The sequence below is a fragment of the Chiloscyllium plagiosum genome, unplaced genomic scaffold, assembly GCF_037043375.1.
Source record: "Chiloscyllium plagiosum isolate Xiang-an unplaced genomic scaffold, Cpla_swu_hap1 HiC_scaffold_3, whole genome shotgun sequence".
Taxonomy (NCBI): domain Eukaryota; kingdom Metazoa; phylum Chordata; class Chondrichthyes; order Orectolobiformes; family Hemiscylliidae; genus Chiloscyllium; species Chiloscyllium plagiosum.
Window position 1 is genome coordinate 137293913 of NW_028270141.1, and position 24870 is coordinate 137318782.

A 24870-nucleotide genomic window follows, 5' to 3' on the forward strand; every position below is an offset into this window, starting at 1 on the left:
GACATCGGTGATGGGGGAAACTGAGTTAATAGCATAGGACTACCACCTGTGAGTTTGGGAGGTGAGTTTGGAGACAAACCACTTTGCTAATTTGCCTCCACCATCCTGCCTCTGGGCTATTTACCTGAAGGTAGGATTAGTGGTGAAGGTTCTACACGCCCATAAGTGCAGCAGCCAATTAAGGTCGGCAGATAAAAACCGAGAGAACTGTGGATGCTGGAACATAAAACATAGAACAGTGCAGCACATACAGGCCCTTCGGCCCTCTGTTGTGCGAACGTTTTATCCAACTCTAAGATCAAACTAACCTACATATCCTTCATTTTATTTTCATCCATGAGCCTATCCAAGAGTCTCTTAAATGTCCCTAATGTATCTGACTCTACTACCACTGCTGGCAATGCTTTTCATGCACCCATCACTCACAATGTAAAGAACCTACCTCTGATATCTGCCCTAAATCTTTCTCCAACTACCTTAAAATTATGACCCCTCGTGACAGCCATTTCTGCCGTGAAAAAAAGCCTCTGGCTATCCACTCTGTGCCTCTCATCACCTTGTACACCTCTATCAAGTCACCTCTCGTCCTTCTTCACTCCAATGAGAAAAGCCCTAGCTCTCTCAACCTTTTTTCAAAAGACATGCCTTCCAGTCCAAAGCTTATCAGATCTGGCAGAATCACTGGAGAGAAATCAGAGTTAATGTTTCAGGTCTGGTGACCCTTCCTCAGAACAAATAGGAGCTAGGAAAAGGTTGGCTTTTAGGCAGAAGATAGGGTGGGGGGTAAGGAGTAAATGGTAGGTGGAGGTAGGGCCCAAAGCGAGAGAACAGTTAGACAGACAAAGAAGTGAATAAAGATCAGCCAAGGAGAATGAACAGCTGCCAATTGGGATTATTAGTGTCCAACAATGGGTTGTGTGTACAGTAAGAGCAGACCATGTGATAATAAGGCCTGGTGTGGGGTGAGGAGAAGGTGCCTGAAGCCCTAAAATTGTTGAATTCGATAGAGCCCATAAGGCTGTAGAGCTCCCAATTGGAAAATGAGGTGCTGTTTTTCCAGCTTGCACTGAGCTTTACTGGAGCACAACAGCAAACCTGAGACAGAGATGTTGGCCAGGCAACAAGGTGGTGTGTTAAAGTGGCAGGCAATGAAAGCTCGGGGTCTGTTTTGCAGACAGAATGTAGGTTTTCTGTGAAGCGGTTACCTAGTCCCAATGTAGAGCATTGTGAACAGAGAATGGAGTAGACTAGATTGAGTGAAATGCAGGTAAAGTGCTGCTTCACCTGGAAGGTATGTTTGGGCCCTTGGATACTGAGAAGGGAAGAAGTAAACAGGTAGGTAAATGGTTGCTTGAGGCCATCTGAAAATCTGTATTAAAAGACTTGTATTTGGAGGTGCTCTTGTGGCACATTAGAGGTGTCCATACCTCTGGACCAAGAGGCCTGGATTCAAGTCCCACCTACTCAAGAGGTGTGCAGTAACATTGTTCAACAGGTAACTTAGCAAATATCTAAAAATCCTGTACTTTAACTTTGTTTCTCTTTCTGGATGGTGACTGACCTACTGAGCATTTCCAACTTTTTCCGTGTCTATTATCACCTCTATATCTAATGTTTTAAATTCTTTTAACGTTTAAACAACTCCAATTTCTAAACTCTTGGGAATCAAAAATGAACTTACCTAACCTGTTCTTGTAATCTAATCCTTCAGTCCCTTGCAGCATTTTGGTGAATGTTCATTATACCTCCAGCAGAAGGCTATTCTTATCCTTTTTGAGGGGTGGTGACCAAACCAAAGCTCTGTACAATTCAAGTATAACTTCATCCCTTTCTTGTTTTACAGCCCATTCAGAGATAAAGCCCAATATTCTGTCATCCTCCTTAATTGCCTCTTATACCTGTGTACCAGCTTACAGTGGTGTGTGCTTCTTTTTAACTTCCTTTGCACAATTCACTGGGCCTTGTAGATTAGTATCATCTGTAAATTTGGGTACAGAATTCTCAGTTCCTTCAGTTGCCGTCCACATACGAATTCCTCAGGGCCACTACTTGTCACTTGCTGATCATAAAGTATTCACTTTGTACTATCTCATTGTTTCACAACTGTGAGTCTGTTGTTCACTCATCAGGTACAGCTACCTGAGGAAGGACAGCACTCCGAAAGCTGGTGCTTCCTAATAAACCTGTTGGACTCTAACCTGGTGTTGTGTGATTTTTAACATTTGAAAGGATCTGGATGGTTATAAAAATAGGAAGGGTTTAGAGGGATATCGGCCAAATGCTGGCAAATGGACTAGATTTATTTAAGATATCTGGTTGGCATGGGCGAGTTGGACTGAAGGTCTGTTTCTGTGCTGTACATCTCTATGACTCTGTGTGCTTTGATGCACACAATGAGTTTGGGTTCAAGACTGACTGGTCAACCATAAAGCAATGTTGATGATTGACTTCGGGCTTAGCCTTCAAAGTAACATCATTTATGATCCTTTCATACAAAGTAATTCAATTCATAATCATTGTAGATACCCTAGGCTCTAATCTTATCATTACATTATTAAGGACTAATCTACTTTCTTCACATGTTCATGTCTATGTGCTCTTAAGAGTCTCTGTCATTCTAGAGTGTCCTATCTTTGCCTGCACTGTTCCCTTTTCACATGATGTGCAACTCCATGATGTCATCACAAGATTGCTCCAGGGTCCTGAAGCTCTTAAACAATAATAACCTACAATTCACAAATCCTTTCTGACTCTCACTGACCCTTATAATTGTTTAAATGCTCAGTCACTCTTCCTGATGATAGATTCCAGTACCTTCTCCATAACTAGCATTCAGCTGGTCTGTATTTTGCTTGTTTCCCTCCCTCCTTTCTGAAATAATAGTAATGTTTACAATTTTCTGATCTAAAGGAACAACTCTGAAGTCTAGATAGCTTTGGCAAACGACGACTACACAATGGTGGGCGGCACGGTGGCACAGTGGTTAGCACTGCTGCCTCGCAGCGCCAGAGACCTGGGTTCAATTCCCGCCTCAGGCGACTGACTGTGTGGAGTTTGCACATTCTCCCCGTGTCTGCGTGGGTTTCCTCCGGGTGCTCCGGTTTCCTCCCACAGTCCAAAGATGTGCAGGTCAGGTGAATTGGCCATGCTAAATTGCCCGTAGTGTTAGGTAAGGGGTAAATGTAGGGGTATGGGTGGTTTGCGCTTCGGCGGGTCGGTGTGGACTTGTTGGGCCGAAGGGCCTGTTTCCACACTGTAAAGTAATCTAATCTAATTTTTACGTATGTTTCTCTCAGCACTGTGTGACTCCAGAGGGAAATCTTGGAACTCAGTGTTGGCTTGGTGAAAATTCAATCATGCCATTAAGATGTTAGCCAGTAGGACAGGGTTAAAGCCAGATTAAATTACAGACATGCAGACAGCTACAAATCTGATTACAGACAAGCTTTGTGTACTGTATCATCAGTCTTCCACTGCTGAGGTTCCCATGTTGCTGGAAATAACAAACCAATTCTGTAGAGGTTACAGGGCTTCAGAGAGAATAATTGGTTGCAGGTTGTCTTATGAAGATCGGATGGATATGTTCGGCTTGTTACTGTGGGAGTGTAGAAGATGGAAGGATGACTTGGTTGAAGTGATAACATTCTTAAAGGTCTTGACAAGTGGACATGGGAAGGATATTTCCTTGTTTGTGTCAGTTTAGAATTGGGCAGCACTGTTTCAAATTAAGGGACACCCTTTCAGGACAGGAATGGGGAGAATCTTTTTTTTTAATGTCTGAGGGTTGTACAACTTTGGAACTCAATACCTCAAGAGACAGTGGAGGCGGGTCATTCAATATTTTTAAGACAGAGGTGGCTAGGTTCTTGTTAGGCAGGAGAACCAAGTTAAAAATCACTCAACACCAGATTTTCTCCAAGAGGTTGATACTTCCAAATAAACCTGTTGGATGATAACCTGGTGTTGTGTGATTTTTTTTTTTAACTTTGTCCACCCCAGTCCAACACTGGCACCTCCACATCAACAGAATCCAAGCCTATCAGGGGTAGATGGGAATGTGGAATTTGAATCACAAGCAGGGGAGCCACGATCTTATTGAATGGAGGTGAAGGCTCAAGGGGCTGTATGGCTGACCTGCTCCTAATTCATGTATTAATATGGCAATTCCAGCTAAAATCAGGGTATTATCTTCATTTGGAGTCTTCAGCAGTGGAATATTTTGTTCCTCGTTAAAATCTGCTGTCCAACTGCTCAATAAACACAAGCATATATACATATTGAAAATGTTGAGAGAAGGGCTATGCTGGAATTGTTCCACTTGCTTTGATGTTTGAGTGGATGCTAATTTTCATTTGTAATGGTGAGGTCTGCACTTCTCACACAAAAGCTATAACAAACTCTGTGCCTAGCTGCACCTCTTACCATCTTTTAAAACCTCCTCACACCTACTTGGTTGACTTGCAGCCACCTCCCCTCGACCTTTCTTGATGACTGTTCAATGTCGAACCTGTCTGGTTGTCAAGCACTTTGTAACATTTTGCTATATTAACTAAGTGCAACATGGACTGTACATTACTTAATAAAATAAAAGCCCATGGTGTTGGAGATTGTGTGGATAAAGGATTGGCTAACTAATGGGCGACAGAGTTAGGATTTGGGGCATTTTTAGAATGGTAACTAGTGGTGTGCAACAGGGATTAGTGCTGGTGTCACAATTATTTACAATATTTATGAATGATTTGGATAGGAAAGTGAGTATTGTATCGTCAGGTTTGCAGATCACACAATATGAGGATGCAAGGCAAGTAATGAGGATGACACAACAAAAGATGTAGACAAGTTAAGTGAGTGGGCAAAAACTTGGCTGGTGAAATATGATATGGGAAATCAATGCCGAAAACAAACTTAAAAATATCCAGAGCAGAGAGGCATGTAAAATATTATTCTATGTTCCATCTAGATTCTGCAAGTATATTATGGGCAAAAGTGTAACTAGGGAGAGAATTGAAGATCATTCTCAGTGACGGGTGAAGTGCAGAAAGACTTGAAGGGTGGCTAATGTTGTGCTCTGGTCAGTGCCGTTAGACAATAGAAGATAGATGAGGGCAGAGCAGTAAATGTTGTCTACATGGACTTTAGTAAAGCCTTTGACAAGGTTCCACACAGTAGACTGGTTAGTAAACTTAGATCACTTGGGATTCAGGGAACGCTTGCCAATTGGATACAAAATTGGGTTGAGATAGGAGACAGAGGGTTGTTTTTCAGACCAGAAGTCCTTCACCAGCAGCGTTCCACAGGGATCAATGCTGGGTCCACTGTTGTTTTTCATTTATATAAATAATTTGCATGCGAATTTAGGGAGCGTGGTTTGAAGGTTTGTGGATGACGCCAAAATTGGTGGTATAGTGGACAGTGAAGAAGGCTGCCTAAGATTACAAAGGGATCTTGATCAATTGGGTCAGTGGGCTAAGGAGTGACAGATGGAGTTTAATTTGGATAACTGTGAAGTGTTGCATTTTGGTAAGATGAACAAGGGTAGGACTTATGCAGTCTTCACTTTCTCCCACTGGATAATATTGTTTGAAAGCAGTGTCACGGGTAGGCAAAGTGGTTAAGAAGGCGTTTAGCACACGTCCCTTCATTGCTCGGATCATTAAGTACAGGAGTTGGAATGTCATGTTGTGGTTGTGCAGGAAGTTTGGTGAGGCCGCTTTTGCACTGTGTACAGTTCTGGTTGCCCTGCCAATGAAAGATATTGTTAAATTGGAGAAGGTTCAGGAGAGATTTACAAGGATGTTGCCGGGACTGGATGGTTTGAGTTTTAAGGAGAGGATGGAAATGCTGGGACATTTTTCACTGGAGCTTAGGAAGTTGAGGTGTGACCATATAGAGGTTTATAAAATCGTGAGGGACATAGATAAAGTGAGTAGCAAAGGTCTTTTCCCTGAGTAGGGAAGCTCATAACTCAAGGGCATATTTTCAAGGTGAGGGGGAAAGACTTAAAAGGTACCCGAGGGGCAACTTTTTCATACAGGATGGTTCGTATGTGGAATGGACAGCCAGATGTAGTGGCAGAGACAAGTATAGTTACACCATTTGGAAGACAATTGGACAGATACATGAATAGGAAAAGTTTAAACGGATATTGGCCAAATGCAGGTAGATGGGGCTGGTTTGGTTTGGGAAGCCGTATCGACACATTGGACTGAAGGGTTTATTTCCGTGCTGTATGGCTTTGACTCCTTACGGTGTTCCAACAGTCTAAATCCAATTCTAAATCTTGTGTGCCTTTGAGAATAGTTTACCATTATGTATGCCAAGTTTTAATTTTGTATCTGTGGAGAGATTCCAAGCTACAGCAGTTTAAAAAAAAATAGTGCAGAGTCTGTCTGAAATGGAAATGTTCAATGCATGCAGTGAGATAAATAGACATCTCTATTTTTGTTTTTAAAAGATTGATTATTGATTTAAGTTTTTTGTTCTGGCGTTGAGGTCCCAGCAGACAGAGCACTGTTTTTCAGATGTCACGCATATAGCCTGAAACAAGCAATGGAATGACACAGGACCAGTGCAGCTGTTAAATGAACAACATGATTATTTTTGGATTGAAAGTACAGCACTGTTTAATGTTACACTATCGAATCAGATGATTTTTAAAAATTATTTATCATTGGTCTTTGTAGCAAATAAAGCCTGCCTTGTTCTTCCTCAATTTACTTCAGTCTGACATCTAAAGAAGAATGAATGAAAATCTAAATGCAAAATGTCAGACCATAAACATTGCAGCATAAGTAGGACAGTTAATTCTCTACCCCCTCGGCTCACAGCCTCATTTCTAATGAAGGGCTCTTGCCCGAAATGTCGATTTTCCTGCTCCTCGGATGCTGACTGACCTGTTGTGCTTTTCCAACACCACACAGTCGATTCTGATCACCAGCATCTGCAGTCCTCACTTTCTCCCATTTAACTGTCAAGTCTGCTCTGGCCCTGTCGAGTGCCGTAAGAGTCTTGTATGTTTCAATAAGGTCCCTTTGCATTCCAGTGTAATGGACAACTTCATAAAACAGCCCCACCATACCTAGTACCTAGAACCTAGGTATCAGTCTAGTGAATCTTCCCTGGACTATCTTCAATCTCATTATGTCTTTCTTTAGCGAGGTTTTACACTTTACACTTTAAATCCTTAACTCAACTTTCCTGTCTTTTCCCAATAACCCTTGATTCCCTTACTGATTAAAAATCTCTCCATCTCAGCCTTGAATACAAAAAAAATTCAGCCTTGACATTCAGCCATGGAGTAAAGAATTCCACAGATTCACTATCCTCAAAGAAATTCCTCCTCATCTCCAACTTAAATGTATAAATTCTTATACTGAGATTATGCTCTCTGGTCTTAGACTGTCCCACAAAAGGAATCAACTGTTCCACATCTGCCCTGTCGAGTGCCGTAAGAGTCTTGTATGTTTCAATAAGGTCCCTTTGCATTCCAGTGTAATGGACAACTTCATAAAACAGCCCCACCATACCTAGTACCTAGAACCTAGGTATCAGTCTAGTGAATCTTCCCTGGACTATCTTCAATCTCATTATGTCTTTCTTTAGCGAAGGGACTCAAAAGAATTCACAATAATCTAGCTGTCATAATCCAGCTGTCGTAACTAATCTAGTGCCTTGTGTAGGTTTAGAAAAACCTCCCTACTTTTATACTCCGTTCCGTTTGAAACAAAAGCAAATCGATTTTTTGTCTTCTATATTACCTGCTGAACTTGGATGCTATCTTTTTGTGATTTATGCGTGAAGGCAACTTAAATCCCTCTATCATAGGTTTCTTTCCTCTTTCCCCAGTTAATTAATATTGAGCTCCTCTCTTCTTCCTGTAAAGTGTAAAACCTCACATTTTCTCACATTATATAGATGTTACAACAGGGCACTTGGATAAGTTCAAGGTACTCTAGCAGAGCCAACATGGTTTTGTCAAAGGAAAATTGATTTATTGGAGCTCTTTGAAGATATAGATAAAGGGGAACCATGGATGTATTTGTATTTAGATTTCCAGAAGGCATTTGACAAGGTGCCACATCAAAGGTTATTGCGGAAGATAAAAGCTAATTGTGTAGAGGTTAACATATTAGCAGCAATTGAAAGTTGGCTAGCACAGCATAAGAATAAATTGGCCATTTTCAGGCTGGCAGAACGTCACATTCACAGGAGTCGGTGCTGGCACTTCCATTCTTTATAATTTATTTAAATGATTTGGATAAGGGATTGAAGCTATGGTAGCTAAAATTGCTGATGACACAAAGATAGGTAGGAAAGTGAGTATTGAAGGTGACATAAGGAACCTACAAAAGATATAGATAGGTTATGTGAGTGAACAGAGATCAGGCAAATGGAATATAATGTGGGAAAGTGTGAAATTGTCCACTTTGGTAGAAGGAATAAAAAAGAAGCACATCATTTACATGTTGCAGAGCACTGAGATTCAGAGGGATCTGGGTGTCCTAGTTCATGAATTACAGAGTATTGGTATGCAGGTAAAGTAAGTAATCAGATAAGCTAATAGAATGTTATGTTTTATTGTGAGAGGATTTGAGTGCAAGAATAGAAAGGTTATGTTTCAATTATACAGGACATGACACAGTCTGCATCTGGAGTACTGCACACAGTACCAGTCACTTTATTTACCGAAATGTGTTAGTGCACTGGAAGCAGTTTAGAGAATACACACTAAACTAATTTCTGGAGTAGGTGGATTGCCTTTTGACAAAAGGCTAGATAGACTAGGTCTTTATTCTCAGAAGAGTCAGACGTGACTTAATTTAAGTGTACAAGGTCCTGAGGGGACTTGGTCAGGTGAAGTTTGAAAGGATTTCTGTTGTGAGAAATTCTAGAACCGGGGTAATGGTTTAGAATAAATTAAATGGGTCACCCATTTAAAACTGAGATGAGGAAACTTTATTTTCTTTCAGCAAGTTGAGAGTCTTTGGAATTCTCTTCCTCAATAGGCAGTGGATGCAGAACCTTTAAATATTTTTAAGGCATAACTGGATAGCTTCTTGATTACCAAGGATGAGAAAGAATATCAGGGGTAAGCGGTCATGTAGAATTGAGGTTAAGATCCAATCAGCCATGATTCTACTGGGTTGTGGAGCAGGGAAAAAGGGCAGAGTGACTTAGTCTTAGTTTGTATTGACCTATTAGCTGGGGCACAGGGACGATAGTGCTCTATTAATTCTATTCTATTGTGTTGCCCTGACGTGTTTGTTAAAAACCTTTCAGGAAATATGGATGTGTCTGGCTGGACCAGCATATATTACTCATCCCTAGCTGTCTGAGAAGTTGTGATGATGGTGAATTGCCTTCCTGGACTCCTGTAGTCCATGATGGGTAGTTACACGCACAATGATGTTAGGGAGCGAGCTCGAGGATTTTGACCGTGGAAGGAACAGTTGTATACTTTCAAGATGTGGAGATCGCCTAGGGTGGGACAAAGTAAGAAGTCACATGACACCAAGTTATAGTCCAACAGATTTGTTCAAAATCACAAGTTTTCAGAGCACTGCTCCTCTGTTTAGATGAAGTAGAGAGAGGCACACAGGCATGGAATATATAGGTGGAGAGATAAAGGCAAGATGATTCCAGGTAATTAAGAGTGTCAACAGATAAGCACACAGTTAAAAATCACTCCAAAAGCTAGTGCTTCCAAATAAACCTGTTGGACTATAACCTGGTGTTGTGTGATTTTTAACTTTGTACACCCCAGTCCAACATCGGCGTCTCCAAATCATAACTGATAAGTACACATAGTGTGAGTAGAGTGTCAACAGGCTGATAATAAGTCTCTGCAGGTAATCAAGAGTGTCAACAGATTACTGCGAACAGTGTGAGTAAAGTGTCAAGAGCTGAATAATAAATGAGGGGATGACCTATGAAACAATTAATTAAGGCAGAGAGATGATTACAAATAATCAAAAGTAAGATGGTGCTAGTGACAAATCAATTAGCTGGAATAGATATCAGAGTTGCATGACGATCCAACGAAAGTAACAAGTCATCAAAAACTGTACGCTAATCAAGGCAGAGATATAATCACAAATCATCAAGGTAATAGTGTCAAAACAGGCCAGCTAGGAAGATTTTACAAACACATACAGTATTTTCAAGAGGAGGGTGCAGCATAATGGTAAAGTCATAAGCATAGCAATCCAGAGCCCCAGGCTAATGTTCTGGAACCATGAGTTTGAATCCCACCAACGCAGATAGGTGATATCTGAATTAATTTTTTTTGAACGTCTAGAGTTAGAGGCTAGTCTAATGGTAACCATGTTGATTGAACCAATATACCTACTACCCTTCTAGATCATAGAATCCCTATAGTGTGGAAGCAGGCCATTTGTCCCATCAAGTCCACACTGATCCTCTGAAGAACATCCCACACAGACCCACCTCCTACCTTATCCCTGTAACCCTGCATTTCCCATGGCCAACCCACATGACCTGCACATTTTTTGGACTGTGTGAGGAAACCGGAACAGACGCAGGGAGAAGGTGCAAACTCCACACAGACAGTGGCCCAAGGGTGGAATCGAACTTGGGTCCCTGGTGCTGTGAGGCAGCAATGCTAACCACTGAGCCAGCATGCCACTCCATGATGGTGATGGTTGTGCATTTGGAAGGTGATATCTAAGGAGCCTTTGTAAATCTCTGTAATGTATCTTGTAAATGACACACACTGCTGCTACTGAGCGTCAGGATAGAGGAACAAATGTTTGAAGAAATGGTGCCATTCAAGTGGGGTGCTTTGTTCTGGACAGTGTCATGTTTCACATGTTGCTGGAACTGTTCATCCAGATAAGTTTATTACATCACACTTCTGACTTGTGTCTTGTAGAAGATGGACAGGCTCTGGGGAGTCAAGAGTGTGCAACTCAGTATGGGATTCCTAGCCTTTGACCTGTTCTTGTGGCAGGAGAGTCTATATTTCAAGCATAAGCCCTTCATCAGGAATGAGGGAGTTGCCCAAGGGGGCTGAGAGATAAATGGGAAGGTGGGGCTGGGGGGAAGGTAGCTGGGAATGCAATAGGTAGATGAAGGTGGGGCTCAAGGGGATAGGTCAGAGAGGAGGGTGGAGGGGATAGGTGTGAAGGAAGCTGGACAGGTAGGACAGTTCAAGAGGCTGGTGCCGAGCTGGAAGGTTGGATCTGGGATAAGGTGGGGGGTGGAGAAATGAAGAAACTGGTGAAATCCACATTGATCCCATGTGATTGGAGGGTCCCAAGGCAGAAGATGAGGTGTTCTTCCTCCAGACATCAGGTGGTTAGGGGATGTATTTCCTCCCAACCCCTATCTGTGTTCCATAGAGGTCATTCCCTCCACCAACCCACCCTCCACTCCCGGCACCTTCCCCTGCCATCGCAAGAAGTGCAAACCTGCACTCACTCCTGCCCCCTCACCTCCATTCAAGGCCCCAAAGGATCCTTCCACATTCGACAGAGATTTACCTGTACTTCCACACACGTCATCTGCTGTGTCCGTTGCTCTTGATGTGGTCTCCTCTACACTGGGAAGACAGGACACCAACTTGCGGAACATTTCAGAGAACATCTCTGGAATGCACGCACTAAACAACTCCACTGCCCAGTGGCTGAACACTTCAACTGCCCCTCCCATTCCATCAAGGACATGCAGATCCTGAGCCGACTCCATCGCCAAACCCTAACCACCCAACGCCTGGAGGAAGAACGCCTCATCTTCAACTTTGGGACCCTCCAACCATACAGGATCAATGTAGATTTCACCAGTTTCCTCATTTTCCCTCCCCCCCCCCCCCCCCCCCACCTTATCCCAGATCCAACCTTCCAACACAGCACCACCCTCTTGAACCTGTCCATCTTCCTTCCTACCTATCTGCTCCACCCTCCTCTCCGGCCTATCACCATCACCCCCCACCTTCATCTACCTATTGCATTCCCAGCTACCTTCCCTCCAGCCCCATCCCCTCCCATTTATCTCTAAGCCACCTCGGGCCACGCCCTCATTCCTGATGAAGGGCTTATGCTCGAACCGTCGACACTCCTGCTTCTCGGATGCTGCCTGCCGGCTGTGCTTTTCCAACACCACACTCTTCCACTCTGATCTCCAGTATCTGCAGTCCTCACTGTCTCCTGCTCTTGTAGCCACAATATTTATTTGCCTAGTACAATTTAGTCTCGATCAGTCGTAAATCCCAGGATGTTGACAGTGGGAAATTCAGTGAAGGTAATGCCATTGAATGTCAAGAAGCAGTGGTTAGATTCTGTGTTGTTAGAGATGGTCATTGACTGGCATGGTTAAACACGAAAGTTAATTGTAACTGTCAGCCCAAGCCTGGATATTGTCCAGATCCTGTTGCATTTGAACATGGACTGATTCAGTATCTGAAAAGTTGCAAGTGGTGTTGACCATTGTGCAATCATTTGTAAAAATCCTCATTTCTGACCTTAGGATGGAGGGAAAATCATTGAGAAGAAGCTGAGGATAGTTTGGTCAAGTACACTATGCAGAGGAACTCCTGCAGAGATGTCCTGGAGCTGAGATGGCTGACCTCCAAAAGCCATACTGCTATGTGCCAGGTATGACTACAACCAGTGGAGAGTTTCCGCCTGATTTCCCATTCTTTGTAGATTTGCTTGGGCACCTTATTGCCACAGTCTCTAAAATATGGCCTTGATGTCAGGGGCAGTCACTCACCTCACCTCTTGAGGTCAGCTCTTTTCTCCATATATGAACCAAAGTTGTAGTTGGTTCAGGGGCTGTGTGGTCCTGGCAGAACCCAAACCGCCATTCAATGAGCATATTAATGCTCCTTTTAGCAGTTCTAATGACCTCTTCCATCATTTTTCTAATGGCCTCCTCCAATCTAGATACCTCCAAACTTTGCTTTCCTCCAACTCTCATCTCTTGGTCATCTCTGATTTTAATTGCTCTGCGATTGATAGCTGCACCTTCAATGATTTGGTTGTTCAGTTCTGGAATTCCCTCCCTGGACCTCACCAATTTTCCACACCCGTCTCTAGTTACATGTGACAATAACAAATCAAATCAAAAAAGTTTGCTAATAATTTGATCAAGCTATTATCCATCTGTCTTAATACTGTCTCACCTTATCTAGCTTGCTGTCAAAGATTTACTTGATAAAGTTCCTGTGAAACACCTTGGGACATTTTAAGTAATTAAGGGTAGAATAGAAATGCATGGTGTTGCTGCACAAATGAGTCAATCAATTGTTCAATACTTCACAACTTAAACGTCTGGTACTTAATGTATGTATAGCGTTCCATGTTTATTGTAGTAATTGATGACATCTCATTGTCAAAACTAAAAAAAAACTTCCAGTATGATTTGTATTAACCTTCAAAATGTCAGACGTTTCTGCTGGAGTTCAAAACAGGAAAGGAGTAGCAGAGGAAATGTAGATCACCAGTCATGTTCCAAACATCAAGCGTCTTGTTTGTGTCATATGATCTGCTTTTTGGAAAACTCTTTTTCCCAATATACAGTAATCCTTGGTCATAAGCTTTTAACAATGCAAGTATAAATTATCCTCAAAATAGTACCTTTTCATGGTGACAAGGCTGGCATTTATTGCTCATCCCCCATTGCCCTGAAGCAGTGAAAAGCTGGTTCTGTACTTCCAGAAATATATATTGTTTTTTACAGTCAATGGCTTGCAAGATCATATCAGAAGGCATTAAACGTCAACCACAAAGTGTAAGATGGGAGTCATCAACAAGCAAGAATGAGTACAGGGACCAGGTTCCTTTCCCTCAGGGGCATTCATGACTGAGTTGAGCTTTTATGATATTTGGGCTGCAATCATCATCATTGTTTTGTGCCAATATTGGATACAAAACTGGATTGATCTAACCCATGTAATATCCAAAGGGAGTATATTGGATTGAAGAGATTATACAACAATATCTGACGTTCTTGAATTATGTCAAGTGGATGCTTAAAGTAGAGGACTTAATGCACTGCTCAGCAATGATGATCTCTGACCTCAATAATTCCAAAATACATCCCTCTCATAAAAATATGCCTTTGTTTCCACCCTCTCTACATTTGTTGATGAGAAAATAAATCACTTCGAAATTTGCAGTGATTGTAATGTTATTAGAATTTCACTCTTGTCCTCTATGTCTCTCTATTGCCAGAATATTTGTCTATCTCGGATAATTAAAGGTAATTGCCAATTTAATGTGAAGGAACAATTAATATTGGTCTCTGAAGTTTTCCAGACTGACACTCACTTCCAAACCACTCTTACAGGTTTGCCAAAGATGAAACAAGAGGGTAAAGAACGATATGAGATGGATTGAGACATGCAGGTAAGACGAATGGTCAGTAAGTTTGCTGGAAAACTTCTCAAATTGTTGCAGCGGATTCAGGACTTTTAAGGCCTGTGCATACTCAAACAAGTGAAGGAATGGCATTGTTACACACCCACTTAGAGTGCAAGTGAAGAATGTTGAGAGATTTTTTTTAAAATTCGATTTACTCCATAAATTCATTTTCTCAAAAATGGTAAATTTTAAAGATGTTGTAAGATAGAAAATCATTTTCGTCAGGCATGTGGTTAATTTCTGATGCAAGTGTGGCTTGACAATTGCTCTAATCATTGACAATTCACAACTGGGAGAGTGCACTTGAAATATATTTTGTAGAATTAGGTCTGAGCACGATGTCTGTGGCTAGGAAGTGGTTGTACTTCTTCAATTTGAAAACTCCTAGAACAGGGTTCTATTTGATCTGGAAATTTGCCTGCATAAACCTCACATAAATCAGATTTCTACTTTCCAGAACTGATCTTAGTGGTGTTTTGTTTTCAACGTTTACCAGGTTCGGGGGTTGCCAGTTAGATTTAATGGTGATTACAAAGTTGTTGAAATGAATGAAACATTTTCTTTTTGCAAGTGTCTCTGACAAAAACAACTTTAATCACAGAAAAAAGGACATTTGTGCTATAACTGGTCTTTTGCTATTATTGGTGCAGTTTGAGTTGTCCAAAGTAACGATCAGATTGTTTTGTATCCAGCTGTTTTTTATAGCATGGAACCACGTGAAGTTGTCATGCAAGTGGTGAGATAGAAAGTTGAAATGGTTTAAGTTTATTGATTGTTACTGCTGCATTGTACTTGTTTTCTGAACAAAATGGAATAAAGGCATATTTAATGCATGTTATTGTAGATACCTTATTTGACAATGGTCTATTGAACCTCATGCCTATTGGCCAGAATTACAGGTGCAGAAGGTAAACAATGAACTCAACTGAATGTACTGTCTAGACTGTTATCTTGTGAATAGTGTTAACGGACCACTTATCTTTTATTGCAATGAATATTTGAGACTTGTACAATGTTTACTGGATATGTATTTACTCATGATCTTGGGACAACTGGTAATACTGGTATGGTGACTAACACATCATGAACTCATTTTATCCAGGGTGTGGTTGGTAGGTATTACTGTAATTAACGTTGTCAATAGTACAACCTGTAGTTTGTTTCTGTGACACCCTTATCGCAGTTCTTGGGACTGCCATGAGTCAGGTGGATTGCAAAAAAGGTCTCATTTACAACAACCTGTACAAAAAAAGAGACTCTGGTTTCTTTTCAATCCTTCTCATTTGGATTTATACCTATTCATACCCCATCGATCTTCAACGCTGTCGATCTTAAGATTAACATTAGCATGGCCTGGCCATTTCACCCCACAGTAAAACGAGTTAAGTCGCGAGTATCAAGCTTTGCCTCTTTGGTATTGCATTTGCCTCAGAAGTGGAAAGTTGTCATGGAATTGTCAAAAGCTAAGGAAAAGTATTGTTTATACAGCAACTTGGTGTGATTTGCACTGGAAGCAACTTCTATAGCAATGTACAAAAGGGAGTATGCAGTAGAAAGGGAATAGTTTTGATGTAGTGGGGAAAATGAGGAAAGTGGAACTAATTAGCTCTTTTAGTAGACATGAGAAACCTGGTTTGACGGACAGAATGGCCTCCTTGTGTGCTCCACAAAGGCATGGTTTTAATATGGCTGGAGAGACACAGCTAATATCATGGGTGCTATTTTTCACATGAAGCCAAAGGCTCTTTTTTCCCTGACCGGGTGAATGTCAAAGAATACATGATACAATTAAATGCAAAGCAATGGAATTGTCTTAGTCTCCTGACCCAAACTTTATCCCTTGTTTTAAGCAAATAAACCAGTTATTCTTGCTGATTGTCTCCTAGCTGTGTTGGAACTTGCTGCACTCACAATTGGCCACTCACAATTGCCTATGAAAGAGCGAGTTGTCTCACTCTGTGGTGCTTGGGGACCCTCTGAAGGTCAGAAAGACGATGTGTAAATGTGAATTCTTCCTTTCTCACCGCTTTGGATCTACTGTGTAGATGAAGGACTGAAGCCCTTGTGATTGTGCCCATAGCTCAGCCATCAATGTTGTTGCATCTTAATAAAATGAGGAGAATTGGACTATGATTCAATGGCTTATCATCCTTTGACGCAAATTTTGTGCAAATACCCTGCTATAGCACAAGTATAGTGTTTACCCTGGGTAGCCCACACTAATGTTTATATAGCTGTCTTCATTATTAGATTACAGTTCATCCACTTTACCAACACCTTCCATCCCGACCTCAAATTCACCTGGACCGTCTCAGACTCCTCCCTCCCCTTCCTAGACCTTTCCATTTCTATCTCGGGTGACCGAATCGACACGCACATTTACTATAAACCAACCGACTCCCACAGCTACCTAGACTACACCTCCTCCCACCCTGCCCCCTGTAAAAACGCCATCCCATATTCCCAATTCCTTTGTCTCCGCCGCATCTGCTCCCAGGAGGACCAGTTTCAAAACCGTACAACCCAGATGGTCTCCTTCTTTAAGGACCGCAATTTCCCAACAGACGTAGTCGACGATGCCCTCCACCGCATCTCCTTCGCCCTTGAGCCCCGCCCCTCCAATCGCCACCAGGACAGAACCCCACTGGTCCTCACCTACCACCCCACCAACCTCCATGTACAGCGTATCATCCGCCGTCATTTCCGCCACCTCCAAATGGACCCCACCACCAGGGACCTATTTCCCTCCCTCCCCTATCAGCGTTCCAAAAAGACCACTCCCTCCGTGACTCCCTCGTCAGGTCCACATGCCCCACCAACCCAACCTCCACTCCCGGTACCTTCCCCTGCAACCGCAAGAAATGCAAAACTTGCGCCCACACCTCCCCCCTTACTTCCCTCCAAGGCCCCAAGGGACACTTCCATATCCACCACAAATTCACCTCCACACACATCATCTATTGCATCCGCTGCACTCGATGTGGCCTCCTCTATATTGGGGAGACAGGCCGCCTACTTGCGGAACGTTTCAGAGAACACCTGTGGGACACCCGGACCAACCAACCCAACCACCCCGTAGCCCAATACTTTAACTCCCCCTCCCACTCCACCAAGGACATGCAGGTCCTTGGACTCCTCCATCGCCAGACCATGGCAACACGATGGTTGGAGGAAGAGCGCCTCATCTTCTGCCTGGGAACCCTCCAACCATAAGGGATGAACTCAGATTTCTCCAGTTTCCTCATTTCCCCTCCCCTCCACCTTGTCTCAGTCAAATTCCTCGAACTCAGCACCATCTTCCGAACCTGCAATCATCTTCTTGACCTCTCCGCCCCCACCCCACTCCGGCTTATCACCCTCACCTTGACCTCCCTCCACCTATCGCAATTCCAACGCCCCTCCCCCAAGTCCCTCCTCCCTACCTTTTATCTTAGCCTGCTGGGCACACTTTCCTCATTCCTGAAGAAGGGCTTATGCCCGAAACGTCGATTCTCCTGTTCCTTGGATGCTGCCTGACCTGCTGCGCTTTTCCAGCAACACATTTTCAGCTTCATTATTAGATATTCTATCTATGCAAAGACTGCCAATTCATTTGTTTCTCTGTAAAATGGTATCAGCACACATTCTCAATGAACAAAATGCAGCAAGTATGCTTTAAGGTAGAAGTGACAAAGGAAGTATTCTCAAGAAAAGCACCATTCAAGTGTTACGTTGCCAGACTATTGAGACAGTTGAACAGAGGGGGAAAAGATGGCATTTACATCTGAAGCCTGAGGTAAGAAAAAGTAATGGTTTCCATTGTTTTCTTTGTTGTTTCATGAGATGTAGGTTCTGCAGGCAAAGCCAGCATTTGTTGCCTATCCATAATTACCCAGAGGGCAATTTAGAATCAACCACATTGCTATGGGTCTGGAATCACATGTAGGAGAGACAAGATAACCAATTTCTTTCCTCATTAATTCCACATTTATGAATTGGCTTCAAAATTCAACATTACTGTGGTGGGATTTAATCTCATGTTCCTGGGTGGTCTGAATTACTTGTCCAATGATACTATCACTAGGCCACTGCATCCCATGGTGTTGAGAAAGACCAGGGCCAGATTACACCGTGATACATATTTCAATCTCCAGAAGTAAAGAGAGAAGCAAATATTTATTCATTTCATCAGCCATTTCCTTATCGAGTCATATAGCATGGTAACAGACCCCTAGGTCCAACTCATCCACGCCAAGCAGACATCCCAATCTGACCTAGTCCCATTTGCCAACACTTTATCTACGATTAGCCTTCCCATCACTCTCCAGAGGACTGACACTCACTTTACCTCCTCATTTCTTTCCTTTTTAAATACCTGTAGAAACTATTTCTCACTCTAAGTCACGTCTTCTCATATCATTTCTTCTCCTGATTAATCCTCTAATTATTCTCTGCCATTCTTTATAATGTGACCAATCATCTGATGTGCCACTTGCCTTTGCGTAGTCATATGGTTTATTTCTAAGGTGTCATGCTATTCCTACACTACTTTGGTGAACCATGGATGATGGGTCCTCCCTGTAGGATTTTCCTATAGAAGGAATACACTTAGAGTATTCTGAAATGTCCCTTTTTAATGTTTGAAACTGTCTCTCACTTGGTCTTTCTGTCAGCCTGCTGGCCCAGTTCACTTCTGTTCGCTCCGCTTTCATGCCAACATAGTTGCCCTTATTTACGTTTATAATACTAGTCCTAGAAGCAATTATCTCCCTTTCAGACTGGATGTAAAATTCAATTAGAGTCATAGAGATGCACAGCATGGAAACAGACCCTTCGGTCCAACTCATGCATGCCGACTAGATATCCCAACCTAATCTAGTCCCACCTGCTGGCACCGGCCCCTATCCCTTTTAAACCCTTCCTATTCATATACCCATCCAGATGCCTTTTAAATGTTGTAATGGTACCAGCCACCACCACTTCTTCTGTCAGCTCATTCCATATGCGCACCACCCTCTGCATGAAAACGTTGCCCCTTAGATCCATTTTAAATCTTTCCCCTCTCACCTTAAACCTATGCCCTCTAGTTCTGGACTCTCCAGCCCAAGGAAAAGACCTTGTCTATTTACCCTATCCATGCCCCTCCTGATTTTATAAACCTCTATAAGGTCACTCCTCAGCCTCCAATTCTCCAGGGAAAACAGCACCAGCCTGTTCAGCCTCTTCCTATCGCGAAAACCCTCCAACCCTGGCAACATCCTTGTAAATCTTTTCCGAACCCTTTCAAGTTTCGCAACATCTTTCCATAGGAAGGAGACCAGAATTGCACGCAATATTCCAACAGTGGCCTGACCAATGTCCTGTACAGCTGCAACATGACCTCCCAACTCCTGTACTCAATACTCTGACCAATAAAAGAAAGCATACCAAACGCTACCTTCACTATCCTATCTACCTGCGACTCCACTTTCAAGGAGCTATGAACCTGCACTCCAAGGTCTCTTTGTTCAGCAACACTCCCTAGGACCTTACCATTAAGTGTATAAGTCCTGCTAAGATTTGCTGTCCCAAAATGCAACTCCATCTGCCACTTCTTAGCCCATTGGACAATCTGGTCAAGATCCTGTTGTAATCTGAGGTAATCCTCTTCGCTGTCCACTACACCTCCAATTTTGGTGTCATCTGCAAACTTACAAACTGTGCCGAAAGTCACCTATAATTATTGCCATGTCTTTATCAAATGCACCCAGTATTTCTTCTGTATACTTTGGCCTATATTGTGGTTACTGTTAGGGGCCAGTAGACTATTCCCACTAGTGACATCTTTCCCTTTTCCAATCCACATCTCCCCAAAACCAATTCTATGTCTTGATTTCCTGAATCAAGGTCATCTCTAACTATTGCTCAAAAGCCTTCCTTGATTAACAGTGCTACCTCTCAACCTTTTACTTTTGCCTTTTTGTTATCTTTGTAAGATCTATTCTTGATTGTCTGTTTATTCATAGGAGTTTTTCTCTGTGTCCCCCCTTCCTGCCGTTCTCTGACACTAATTTCCCATAATATTTTCTTCTCTTGAGATTTTTTTCTCTATTGTTTGATATGCCACATCTATCCAAGTTTGATCTTTTGCTTCTGTTAGTTAGTTTAAAACCTTTTGTACCTCCCTAGTTATGTGGTTCCCAAGAACACTAGCCCCAGCATGGTTTGGATGTTGACAATTGGTGCCTAAGTACTTCTGTTTTATGGTTGGACCTTGAAGTATGACGATTGTATCATTCAGGGAAAATCTCATTATAGTCCAAATCACCCGCTGTCACAAGAAATTAGTGAGACAGCACCTGGAGTGTTGTGTTTAATTTTGATCACCTTACTTCAAAGGAATGCAGTTGCATTGGAGGCAGTTCAAAGGAGATTCACTAGATTGATGGGGTTTGTCTTATGAAGAGAGATTTGATCAGTTTAGGCCTATACTCCCTCATGTTTAGAAGAATGAAAAGAGATCAAATTGAGGTTGATGGAATGCTAAAGACATTGATCAATGAGATGTAGAGGGGATGTTTCCTCTTAGGGGCCGATCTAGAACAAGAGATCTGCATAGGTCACGATCCGTGATCCTCACATTCAGTAATGTGCCTGAATCACTTCTCAACTCTCAATGTTTGATTTCGATACTGTACTAAGGAACTAGTGGATTGCACTGAAATTTTCTCAGTGGAAAGTCAGAGTCTGATTCTGTCGTTCAGTGTTGGTTTGTGTTTCATGTTGTTAATGAGATTTGTTCCCTGCTACGTTGTTTTTCCAGCACATTAAGGGTTCAGCATTCGTATTGATTTGACTAAGGTTAAGCAACAGTTGGACAATTGAACTTTCCTCATTTAGACCAGGAACATGGCTCAGAATTCCTACTCCCCATTGGTGCCCAGCTAGCTCAGTTGAGTAGAGACTTTTAATCTCAGGGTCATACTTTTAGACCTCATGCTAGACACTGTTGTATCTTAGATAAGTTGTAGGGCAGCTGTCCCTAACTTTGGCCCAGGATGCCTCTGTTCAAGTTCCATCTGCTTCAGGGGTGTGTTATAACTCATCTGGAGAGATTAATTAAAAAGTGTCTACTCACTGGTATTCAGTTGAACCCTACTGAAAGTATATGTATATGGCACTTGTCGTGTAATGGGACACAACCATCCCCCTTCTTCCTCTGTTCCTCCTCTGCTGTCCTGCCCACTGAAACACACACAGTCACATCTCTTATGTCTCACTAGCTTATTGGCACACGTTTTCAAGGTTTACAAGCAAAATAGTGGCTACTTGGACAACATATTGATGCCTGTGGAGTTATTAGCTTGACAGTCAACACCTTATTAGGTTGTGGATCTTGTTAGTAAATTTAGTGAAACTCGCCGATCCTGTATATTACAAAAGTGCACCAAATGCAAGCTAGTCGGAAACATCACTTCTCCCTTATGTGTGTTCTTTGTAGGTAGATTTTATTAGGAGCTCTGTTTTTTTTCTGTAATGTGGGGTAGACTTGAAAAAGATGAAGGAAAGTGGAGGTGTTTCCTGTGAAAATAACCAAATGTGTGAGGGATTTCCATGTCTCTGCAGTTTTTACTGAGTGCGGAAATTAAGGTCAATGTGCAAGACAGTGCTTGAGATGGTGATCAGTGTTTGTCTGGTGGTGCATTATGAAGTTATGTTTGGCTTTAAGTGGACATCCCCTCTGAACATTGATATTTTGCTTATGACAGAGTATGGCTATATCATTGCTAAATTCAGAAGGACTTGACACGATTGGTTTGGGTGGTTAAAGAGAGACCAGCTTTGATGCTTAAGCTGTTAACGATTGTGAATATTTGAGATGTGATCCTTGAAATATGAAGTCTGTATCTTTGCTGAGAACAAAGATTGCAATTGCAATTGACTGTAACATATGTCCTGGATTAGTGGTGCTGGAAGAGCACAGCAATTCAGGCAGCATCCGAGGACAGGCAAAATCGACGTTTTGGGCAAAAGCCCTTCATCAGGAATAAAGGCAGAGAACCTGAAGCGTGGAGAGATGAGCTAGAGGAGGGTGGGGGTGGGGAGAGAGTAGCATAGAGTACAATAGGTCAGTGAGGAAGGAGATGAAGGTGATAGGTCAGGGAGGAGAGGGTGGAGTGGATAGGTGGAAAAGGAGCTGGGCAGGTCGGACAAGTCCGGACAAGTCAGGGGATCCAGTTGCTGGAGGTTAGAAACTAGGATGAGGTGGGAGAAGGGGAAATGAGGAAACTGTTGAAATCCACATTGATGCCCTGGGGTTGAAGTGTTCCGAGGCGGAAGATGAGACGTTCTTCCTCCAGGCGTCTGGTGGTGAGGGAGCGGCAGTGGAGGAGGCCCAGCACCTCCATATCCTCGGCAGAGTGGGAGGGGGAGTTGAAATGTTGGGCCACGGGGCGATTTGGTTGATGGGTGCGGGTGTCCCGGAGATGTTCCCTAAAGCGCTCTGCTAGGAGGCGCCCAGTCTCCCCAATGTAGAGGAGACCGCATCGGGAGCAACGGATACAATAAATGATATTAGTGGATGTGCAGGTAAAACTTTGATGGATGTGGAAGGCTCCTTTGGGGCCTTGGATGGAGGTGAGGGAGGAGGTGTGGGCACAGGTTTTACAGTTCATGCGGTGGCAGGGGGAAGTGCCAGGATGGGAGGGTGGGTCGTAGGGGGGCGTGGACCTGACCAGGTAGTCACGGAGGGAACGGTCTTTGCGGTGGAGAGGGAAATATATCCCTGGTGGTGGGGTCTGTTTGGAGGTGGCGGAAATGTCGGCGGATGATTTGGTTTATGCGAAGGTTGGTAGGGTGGAAGGTGAGCACCAGGGGTGTTCTGTCCTTGTTGCGGTTGGAGGGGTTGGGTCTGAGGGCGGAGGTGCGGGATGTGGACGAGATGCGTTGGAGGGCATCTTTAACCACGTGGGAAGGGAAATTGCGGTCTCTAAAGAAGGAGACCATCTGGTGTGTTCTATGGTGGAACTGCTCCTCCTGGGAGCAGATACGGCGGAGGCGGAGGAATTGGGAATACGGGATGGCATTTTTGCAAGGGGTAGGGTGGGAAGAGGTGTAATCCAGGTAGCTGTGGGAGTCGGTGGGTTTGTAGAAAATGTCAGTGTCAAGTCGGTCGTCACTGATGGAGATGGAGAGGTCCAGGAAGGGGAGGGAGGTGTCAGAGATGGTCCAGGTAAATTTAAGGTCAGGGTGGAATGTGTTGGTGAAGTTGATGAATTGCTCAACCTCCTCGCGGGAGCACGAGGTGGCGTCCTCCTGCCCCTCCTCCACTCTATTCACAAATGGCAATCTGCATTAACGAGAAGCCAACCAATTTTGAATCAGAGTTGTTGCTTTCTCAGAAGAACATGTTGGAGAACACAAGCTTCACTACAGGCAGTGCAGCACTTCGTTACTAATTGTTTATCCCAAAATCTTTTCAGTAGATCCCAGTCATTGAGTTGGATTCTGAGTTACATAATGTATTTTTCCACATTTGTGAACAAACTATTCTAAAATGCTCCAGTGTAAATATGAAGTCAGAAATGTCTTTTATTGTGGCACTTCCATGGGAGATGTGCTGCAAAGCAGTGAGACTGCAGGCACAGGAGGACATGTTGCTGGAGTTGGACTGAAGGGGTGGCTCTGAGATTGGTTTAGTCAGAAGTTGGTGTGAGAAGAGAATGGTTCTTGAGGTTCAAGAACCACAGCCCAGATCAAAAAATAATAAGCTTTCACTCTGTAGCCAGGTTTTGATGGAAAGTTGGTTGTATAATTTTGTTGAATATTTTAAAGGTTTATAAATGCTACCAATTGGATTTGAAAAATTAAGGTCAGTGTACCATACAGGAATGCAGGCACAATTAATGTTACTTCATGTAAGAGGTCAAAATCTTTGATATCATTCTTGAGACTTTTGAAAACTTTGACATGTTTATTTTTATATTGTTAATTAGGGATGTGTAATAAATACTTTTCTTGCCAGTGACACACACAGCCAATAAATTAACTTTATAAAACAAAAATGCAGTGAAAGACTATTCCACCCCTCAAGGGTGCCCATTGATTTATTTTGCATAAATGGATCTATGGATGACCTATTTGACAGAACGGAACTACTATAGTGAATGTGATTGAAACAACCAACAGGATAAAAGTGGAGGACAGGACAATATTAATTGATTCATTGAAAGTTTTGTTAAGGACAGTGTTCCTGAACTGATCAGTGAAGATGGAGTAAATGGCTTTTCTCCTATTTATTTGTGTTCCTCTGTTCTCAGAGATCACTGGGGTATAAGGGTGCTGGAGGCTGGATTGCTACATTTACAAACCATGTTCACTTCTTTCCACGGTCATAAAGCCATGATGTGTAGGTGCCAGTGTTGGACCAGGGTGGGCAAAGTCAGAAGTCATACAACACCAGGTTATAGTCCAACAGGCTTATTTGAAATCACAAGCTTTCTTAGTGCTGCTCCTTCATCAGGTGAGGTAA

At 42.8% G+C, this 24870-nt stretch overlaps 1 long non-coding RNA gene across 10 annotated transcripts in view; it reads left to right on the forward strand.

The window, feature by feature from the left end:
• Positions 1 to 24870, forward strand: part of LOC148151355 (uncharacterized) — a 562305-nt gene that overhangs the window by 398293 nt on the left and 139142 nt on the right. For 8 of the 10 annotated variants that reach the window (XR_015754637.1, XR_015754636.1, XR_015754625.1 and 5 more), the window contains one exon: positions 14308 to 14366. This is a non-coding gene — a long non-coding RNA (uncharacterized LOC148151355). Of the gene's footprint in view, positions 1 to 12483; positions 12612 to 14307; positions 14367 to 24870 lie in introns of all 10 variants that reach the window. The other 2 variants (XR_015754634.1, XR_015754623.1) reach the window with 1 other exon arrangement.